The sequence below is a fragment of the Siniperca chuatsi genome, linkage group LG12, assembly GCF_020085105.1.
Source record: "Siniperca chuatsi isolate FFG_IHB_CAS linkage group LG12, ASM2008510v1, whole genome shotgun sequence".
In the NCBI taxonomy this organism is placed as follows: Eukaryota; Metazoa; Chordata; class Actinopteri; order Centrarchiformes; family Sinipercidae; genus Siniperca; species Siniperca chuatsi.
This window is the reverse complement of record NC_058053.1, coordinates 526,264-535,391: the sequence shown is the minus strand read 5'-3', so window position 1 is coordinate 535,391 and position 9,128 is coordinate 526,264. Positions and strand designations below refer to the sequence as shown.

Genomic DNA, 9,128 nt, shown 5'->3' with positions numbered 1-9,128 from the left:
AGGCACTTTGAGTCTGGGGTCAAAGTCAATTTCTTCGGTTGAAAACATTTTCTCCTCAATAACCAAAAGGCAGTGTATGTCCTAGACTCAGCAGCCGTCTTTTATCATATACAACTCTGAACTTTTTTTGGAATGATGTGTTTTTTAGAAGGAAGCCTTTCTTATCTTGCACAATATTGTGTTGAGGGATTTCAAGACTCCCCTCTCATCAGAGTTTTGCACATAATCCTGAACCAGGTCTTTGACGCTATCAAAGTTGACAATTTCACAGCACTGGTGCGTCTGCGTAATGCCTTTTATGCGTAAAACAACCTTGTTGTTTTGAGTTTGGTAAGCATAACTTTTTGGACCTGCCGCCACAAATTCTTTGATGCTATCTCCCCCTAACTCATCCGTCAAATCTCCCAGGTAATTACCCAGCTTGAGCAGCGTCTCTCCCTCTTTTGTGACATAGTAAAGGACTCTGTCTTGCAACTGTTCCAAATAACTGTACAAAGTCAGACGTCCGTAGGCTGTGGTGAAAGCGGCTATAAAAACGTTATCTACCTTGTTTGGTAGCGGGATACAGCGGTCTCCGTAAGACCACTGAACCAAAGCCACTTTGTCACTGACGAAGGAGAAGTACTTGACTTTATATTTTTCAGAAAACATGAGGTTAAAGAATTCTTCCGGGTCTGTGACTAGTTTGGTTTGTGTTTGATTGCATCTCTGCGCGAACTTACCCCAAAAGGAGTTCAGTCATAATTTAGACACTTGTCTTTTAGCAGGGTTTGGTCTGATTTTATCCGCCTCCAGCAAAATCCCTTGGTTTACATGATAGTCACTGATGTACTTTTCTCTGCTTTCCTGATCTACAGCATCGAATGGGTAACCCGAAGCTTCCTGTTTACCTTTCAGAAAAGTGTGCATATAGTCAACAAAAATAGAATCACTGCATCTATCAAAGTGCCATACCTCAGTTATTTCAGCTATCCGATAGCCCATCTCCAAAGCCTTGTTAAATTCAGGAGTGACCCAGACACCTATCAACGCCCTGTCATCGCCGCTATGCCAACACAGACCCTCCTGCAAATTGAGCTTGGCGCATGCTCGGCAAAGGGTAAAGACAAGCTTAGCCCCCATCGTTCTATAGGGCAGGACTGGAAAGTACAACTCTCTCGGCAGGTAGACCCTTGCCCTGATTAGCCCAAAGTAGCTTTGAGGTTCTTGGAAATCTTTATAGATTATTTCAGGGTGTCTGAGAGGATAGAGGAAGTTGGTGTTACAGTAAGGATAGAGAGATGTCACATCTACATAAGAGATTGTCTCGTTCGACGCAGCGGTGTGTCTCAACTTTATAGCAGAGGTACGCCCTCCGTACAAAGCTTTGCGGGGTGACAACGGCTGTGGAGCCTTATATTGTTTGAGAAACTCCTTCAGCCCGTGATGAGATTTTTTCAACATCGTCCACGTGTGCTCACGCATGATGATGAATTTTACCTTGTGCGTTGGTTCGAACTCACGTAATTTCTCCTCGCAGCACGTCTGCAACTCTCCGAAGGGGCGACCCGTCACAGGACAGGTGTCGTGCGCTTGATAGCAAATTGAACAACCGTGATAGATACATCCTAGAAACTCATAGGCATATTTCACCTAGCGATCTCAGCATACCCGTCTACAAAGAAGCACCCCAGCTGTTTTTCCCCCTTATTTAAAGCATGTTGGATAGGGATGCCGCGGGTGTGTGACAACCACTCTAACCACTGGATACCGTCGTTTGAAAATGTTTTGAACTGACGCCTGTAGTCGTCCGGAGAGGGGATTGCTAATGTTTTAGGTGGTAGAAAGTTTGTCAGAAACACCTTCATGCATGCCGACACAATGGTCGCACGGCTGAGGGGCTCAACGGCGGTTTCAGAGATATACTGTTTTCTGAAAAGCATGCAACCCTCAGCGAGAATGTCTACATCATTTTGACAACAGAGGCGAGCCTCTTTCATGAAGTTGAATGTGCCGTGCCAGAGTTCAATTTCTCGTCGCAAATTTTACATTTCGCAGTCTGACATTTGTGTTGTTTACCATTACCGTTCATAGCACAGTAGTACAGCCTTGCACATTTGGTACATTTTTTGTACAAGGCACAAGCGCTGGCATATGTTTGACTTTGACTCTCTGTAGGTTCTTTGTGTTTGGCCAAAAAGAAAGGCGAGCGACACGTTCTGTTGCATTGGTCACACACAACAGGTTGACACGGCCTCTGTGTACAACTGGGGTCAAAGCATATGGTGCAACGAGCTTCGCAAGTATGGCCTAACACGGTGTTAAAACCTGTAAAGCAGTGCTCACAAACATAAGGCGAACCTTGAAAGGCTTTGAGATTTTTAACTGCATAGTAGTGATTTTGGAAGAGAAACAAAATCAGGGTTTTACTCCGTCTTGAGCTATCTGTCAAGAATTTGCGGAGAGCCCTGTCTTCCTCGGTTCTGTAAAACACTGCAATTGTACAGTCCAACGTGGTTTCAAATTTAGGGATGTCGCTAAAGGATACAGCGGTCTGCTCGTCTAACCCTACATCATTTTGAAGCTGTCTACCGCGTTCGAGGGCTTCTCTATCGCTGATATCAGGATCTAACAGATGAGCCAGACAGATGGCAAAACGTAGTTGATTCTCTCTGTTGTGGACAATGTACAGAAAATGTCTTTTTTTTTAATGATTTCACTGTCTAGCATTTTCCCAAGAAATTGTTTCCCCCCACCCCTAGGGTTCTGGATCACTTCTACGACAAGTTCTAGCTGACCATCGGCCATAACGGCCCAGTTAGAGCCTTTCAAAGTTGGCTAGGCTGGGGAGCTCGTCATTAGATAAGACAACCGAGACGTTACTATGGAGATTTTGCCCGCGCAGCTCTAACTGTACCGCGTCTCGAGGAGTCAGGCATGCTAATGCTTGTTGTAGCAACGCATCAGCTTGCTGTAAGGCTGTGTTGTAAAAAATGCTGCAATCCACTATTCCATCTGCATTAAGATGGGGTGGAAAGTTTAACAACTGTCTGATTTGATCATTTGCAAATCAGCTTCGCCGCACAACGCGTGGTTGTGGGGAAATACGAGCACCTCCTTGCTGCACAGGAGGACTGGGTATGCTGAGATCGATGTAGTTTGGAGGTGTCTGAGGGTCTGATAAAGTGGGACGTTCGAGCTGGACATTATTTATTCTGATTGTTTCGTCTAGTGATGATTCATTCTCTAACTGTTCAAGGTTAGTGAGAGCTTGATTTAAAGCAAGGAGAGGATCTACAGGCTGTTCAGAGCTGTTAGATGTAGCGGCTGTGTCGTTTTCATTCAAATCATTTTCAGTTAAATCGTTTTGAAAACCCAACTCATTCTGAAGATTTTGTGCTAAACTCTCTAACAAATCAATAGCTACTAGTGTGTGTTGATCCATGACCTCATACAAATCAAACGCTTTTAAAAACCTTAAATCAACATCATTGCAATTTATACAGATGATAAAAATCACAGTCTGAAACTGTTTACAAATTGTCACTTTGTACACCTAACTTCTGACAGATGAGCCAAAAAGCTCTAGACATCAGCTCCAATTGCTGGCGTGTAGTTCTGCAGCACTGAGGACACCTGGATGGTCTGGACCTGGGTCTGTTTGCTGGAAACAAAAAAGAAAGAGAGAAACAAAAAAGAAAACATTAACTTCATAAACGGGCAGATTTCATAAACACAGCAACCCCTTAAGGTATGTAAACAAACAGCCAGACCGTGTGTGTGCGTGTGTGCGCATGTGTGTGTGCATGTGCGTGCGTGTGTATGCATGTGCGCGTGTGTGTGTGTGTGTGAGTGAGAGAGTCACAACTTGTTGTGAAGACAAGAGTAAGGACCAAAAACAGCTGTTTTTACTTTAAGAGAGACTGATGAGAATAACAAAAGCAAAAACCCAAATTAAAAAACACCAAGATAACGCTATAACTCAACCAACGCCGTTAATAGCTTATAACAACAGACAGTCAAATACAACTTATGAGACTCAGCTTTGTAGAAAATTACGTTTCAAAGCAAGGCCTATTTAATTTCACACATACAACTTAAACAACGTAAAATGAGAGAAAAGGAACGTACATTGTTCCCTTCTGGGTAATTATTACATTTATATGGCGTGATTGAATCGTCTCACAATGTACTGTAAAACAATTTAAAAAGCAAATAGACTTACAGCGTGCCGATGGAAATCCTTCGCTGGAAGCCCCGTGGGATCTCAGGTGTGGATTCTCAGAACTGGTTCTCCTGTTGTTGCGACCAGATGAGAATCCTGGATCTCTGTCCGCTGGTTGAGGCCTTGACCTCTCCGCGGCCATCAGCGGTTGATTAGCGGTTGAGACAGACTCCCGGCGGTTGTTCTTCAAAATTCTGATGCGGTATCACATCACCTGGATCTCTTCCGGGCAGCCTCTAAAGAATGTATAATGTTTTGACCGTCTGAGGCATGCCCCGTTGCGTCATCCTGTGGCGATGATGATGGCGATAACCCTTCTTGGAAATATTGGTCCAAATCGCCCCACAGATTTAGCATGAGAAAAAAGTTTTTGATAAATATTCCGCGTAAGTTTTAGGAAAAAAAAAACTCGTAAAAAATGTAGCAACTCACCGGGTAATACCATGTCCTCTGAAAGCACAGATGAGGAGTCAGTATCAGATGAGGTCTCGGATGTTGAGGTATCGGTTGATGACTCTGAAAGATATAATTTATAATCACGGTAGGAAATAAAAGTCTTTTAGTAGTAGTGCGCATGCGCCAGCCCGCATGCTGCCTGTTGCTGTAGCTCCGTCTCGTCGTCTTACTTTTTCCAACTTTTAACTTTACTTTTTTCTTCCAAACTTTTGTAACTTGTGTGTAAGTGTAATTTAAACTACGCTCTTTGCGAAAATGAGGGTAGAAAGTGTTTTTGTACTTTTTTTATGGTGGAATTTCTTCTTCTGCTACTCGGTCGGGCACCGCTGCAGATCAGCTGTTTGGCCGCATTGTTTACACCAGGAACAGCTGATCGCGCTGAAGCCGGGCAGCATGGCGCCCAGGACAACCGATGTCCCCGCTGAGATCTGGAGGAGGACACACCGAGGATGCAGAGGTGGAACGGCGGCGAGGAAGAGAGAGAGGTGCAGACAAAAGAGACTTAAGAATAAGAGATTTAAGCCGTGTCTGCCTTCTCTCGTAATGGGCAACGTGAGATCGCTGGCGAATAAAATGGACGAGCTAACGGCGTTAGCCCGAGTCAGACGGAGTTCCGTGAGTGTAGCTTGATGTGCTTCTCAGAGACATGGCTACACCAGGATATCCCGGATCATAACGTTTCCATCGACGGCTTTCAGACTGTTCGGGCCGACAGGGATCACACCGGGAGCGGTAAGCGGAAAGGCGGTGGGCTTGCTGTTCTAGTTAACAACAGATGGTGTAACCCTGGTCACGTCACTATCAAGCAGAGTATCTGTACCCCGGACATTGAACTGTTAGCTGTGGGACTCCGGCCATATTATCTGCCACGTGAATTTTCACATGCCATTGTTGTGGCTGTTTACATCCCCCCCTCTGCTAACCCGGCATCGGCGTGCAACGCCATTCACACCGCCATAGCACATCTACAGACTCAACACCCGAGTGCACTCATATTAATCTCGGGTGACTTCAACCATGTCAGTGTTTCAACAACACTGACTAATTTCACCCAGTATGTGAGCTGTCCTACCAGAGAGGAGAGGACACTGGACCTGCTGTATGCCAACGTTAAGGACGCATACAGCTCTTCCCCCCTCCCCCCTCTGGGTAGGTCAGACCACAACCTGGTTCATCTTAAACCCTGCTATGTGCCTCTGGTTAAAAGGCAGCCTGTGACCACAAGGACAGTGAGGAGATGGTCAGGGGAGGCCTATGAGACACTGCAGGAATGTTTCGAAGTGACAAACTGGGATGCACTCTGTGAGCCTCATGGAGAGGACATTGACGGGCTCACTGAGTGCATCACTGGCTACATTAACTTCTGTGTGGACTGCAATGTCCCAACCAAGACGGTCCATTGTTACCCAAATAACAAACCGTGGGTAACAAAAGACATCAAGGACATTCTAAATGCCAAGAGGAGGGCCTTTACTGATGGTAATAGGGAGGAGGTGAGGGCAATCCAGGCCGACCTGAAGGTGAAAATCAGGGAGGCCAAAGAGAAGTACAGGAGGAAGCTGGAGCGGAAACTCCAGCAGAACAACATGAGGGAGGTCTGGAGCGGCATGAAGACCATCACTGGCTTCAGACCGACTGGCAGCAGAGGAGTTGAAGGCAGCTTGGACAGGGCCAACGAACTGAATCTGTTCTTTAACAGATTCGACACACCGGCTCCTGCTCATCCCCTCTAACTCAGCTGCTGTCGGCCCTCAATCTCCTCTGAGTACTCTGCTCCCCCCTCCCCATCAGGCTAACGGCCCTCTCCAGACCGACGACTCCCCCCCTCCCCCACCTGTAACTTCTGCTGTGTGCCTGACTGCTGACCAGGTGAGAGGACAGCTGATGAGGCTCCACTCGAACAAGGCTGCAGGCCCCGATGGCGTTAGCCCCGGGTGCTAAAAGCCTGTGCCCCCCAGCTTTGTGGAGTCCTTCAACACGTCTTTAACCTGAGCCTGAGTCTTCAAAGGGTCCCCATTCTGTGGAAGACATCTTGCCTCGTTCCTGTGCCGAAGACGCCACGTCCCAGTGGCTCCAAGGACTACAGACCGGTGGCACTGACCTCCCACATAATGAAGACCCTGGAGAGACTAGTGCTGGAACAGCTGCGGCCCATGGTCAGACCCCTCCTGGATCCCCTTCAGTTCGCCTACCAGCCCGACTGGGAGTTGAGGACGCCATCATCTACCTGCTTAACCGCATCCACACCCACCTGGACAGGCCGGCAAGCACGGTGAGGATCATGTTTTTGACTTCTCCAGTGCTTTTAACACCATCCGGCCTGCCCTGCTGGGAGAGAAGCTGGCAGCGATGCAGGTGGACGCCCCTTGTGTCCTGGATTGTGGACTACCTGACTGGCAGACCACAGCATGTGCGGCTGCAGCACTGTGTGTCAGACAGCGTGGTCAGCAACACTGGGGCCCCTCAGGGGACTGTCCTCTCTCCTTCCTCTTCACCATCTACACCACAGACTTCAGCTACCACACAGAGTCCTGCCACCTTCAGAAGTTTTCTGATGACTCTGCTGTGGTGGGATGTGTCAGCGGTGGTGATGAGACGGAGTACAGGGCTGTGGTGGGTAACTTTGTTTCATGGTGCGAGCAGAACCATCTGCAGCTCAATGCAACAAAGTCAAAGGAGCTGGTTGTGGATCTACGGAGGGCCAAGGCACCAGTGACCCCGGTTTCCATCCAGGGGGTCAGTGTGGACATTGTGGAGGACTACAAGTACCTGGGAGTACACTTGGATAATAAACTGGACTGGACCAGGAACACTCAGGCTGTTTACAGGAAGGGCCAGAGCCGCCTCTATTTTCTGAGGAGGCTGAGGTCCTTCAACATCTGCCGGACAATGCTGAAGATGTTCTATGAGTCTGTGGTGGCCAGTGCTATCCTGTATGCTGTTGCATGCTGGGGCAGCAGGTTAAAGGTAGCGGACGCAAACAGACTGAACAAACTGATCCGTAAGGCCAGTAACATTGTGGGGTGGAGCTGGACTCTCTGGCGGTGGTGTCAGAGAGGAGGATGCTGGCCAAACTACACGCCATCTTGGACAGTGTCTCCCACCCGCTCCATGACGTGCTGGCTAAACAAAGGAGCACCTTCAGTGGAAGACTCATCCCACCAAAGAGCACCACAGAGCGCCACAGGAAGTCATTCCTGCCTGTGGCCATCAAACTATTTAACTCCTCCCTCTAAGGATTAGTCTGTTTGACCCTAGGTCACTAAACTGGACATTGAGCATTACATCTTAATAATAATTGTGCAATATTCTGTTTACTACTCAAGTGCAATATTAGTTTTCCCTTGTTAGTTTTTCTTATTACTGTTACGGATATACCTCAATTACTCTCGACAGTACATGCACCTCCGCTTTTACTATTATTTATTACATAATTAGTGACATTGTATTTATACTGTACTTCACCATCTACCAGTAAACCCACTTGGTACTCGACACTTAGTTTATCTTATACTTATACCAACATGTTACTTAATTTATTTCTGACCTGTTTATAGTTTAAATTATCGTTTTCTCCTGTGTGCACTGACGTAAAGAAGAGCTACTGGAACAAAGAGTTTCCCTACGGGGATCAATAAAGTATTTCTGATTCTGATTCTGATTCTGATTTTAGATATTTCAGTATTAAAAACACATAATGTAGACCTGTACTTACCAGACTCCTCTGCTTGAAGGTTCAGCCCTCCATTTAGAGTCACTGCAAAGAATGAAAAAGTCCCTATGTTTCTGCCTAAAGGTTTAAACGCATAAAATTTAGCTTTAAAGATATAGGTAATTTACCGGATGCTTGAGCCATTCTCCGTTGTCAGATTCAGAAGTCCTATTCTCTGCGTCGTCTTTAACTAGTATTTATATCCCCCAATACAGATATATCTGGAGACACAGCACAGAGACCTCTCCACACGCTGTCCCTGCTATATCTGAAGCAGATGGTTGACCTGAGCTCCTCCTGGTACACAATACTATGTAAATGCCTAAAGTTCACACTTCCTCCATTCTTCTTGATCTTCACAGGCCGCTGCATTCCATTCTCGGGTGTTATCAGAGCGGCTGGTCAGTGAGGACATGCGAGTCACCCCCCATGCAAAGATCAAACAGTCTATATCAACAGGGTGCTGGCTCTGGCCTGCCAACACATGTACATACATCCCCCCCCCACTTTCTCTTATCTAACTAAATTACCCCTAATTAGCTGCAGTCTATGGTGCAGAACAGCTGCTGGCCTGAGATGCTGCATGAGTTAGACCTGTAGAGAGACATACATCATACGGTGTACGCAGCACAAGCTATCAATAATAATAACACAGCCCAAGTTTTCATATCCACAGTCACTAGGTACCCGTATCTTTATAAGTTCCTGTGTGTGAAAACAATGCAATGATTAAGCAACCCATATCAACAGAGTGCC

At 46.6% G+C, this 9,128-nt stretch overlaps 1 long non-coding RNA gene across 2 annotated transcripts; it reads right to left on the bottom strand.

The window, feature by feature from the left end:
- Positions 1-2,101: 2,101 nt before the first annotated feature.
- On the bottom strand, positions 2,102-8,626 carry LOC122885664. Of its 2 annotated transcripts, none has more exons than XR_006380154.1 (4): positions 8,376-8,626; positions 4,637-4,720; positions 4,205-4,521; positions 2,102-3,643 (listed from the first exon to the last, which is right to left on the bottom strand). It is a non-coding gene; the product is annotated as an uncharacterized LOC122885664 (long non-coding RNA). The 2 variants fall into 2 exon arrangements; XR_006380155.1 differs by having other exon boundaries at positions 4,205-4,518.
- Positions 8,627-9,128: the final 502 nt, after the last annotated feature.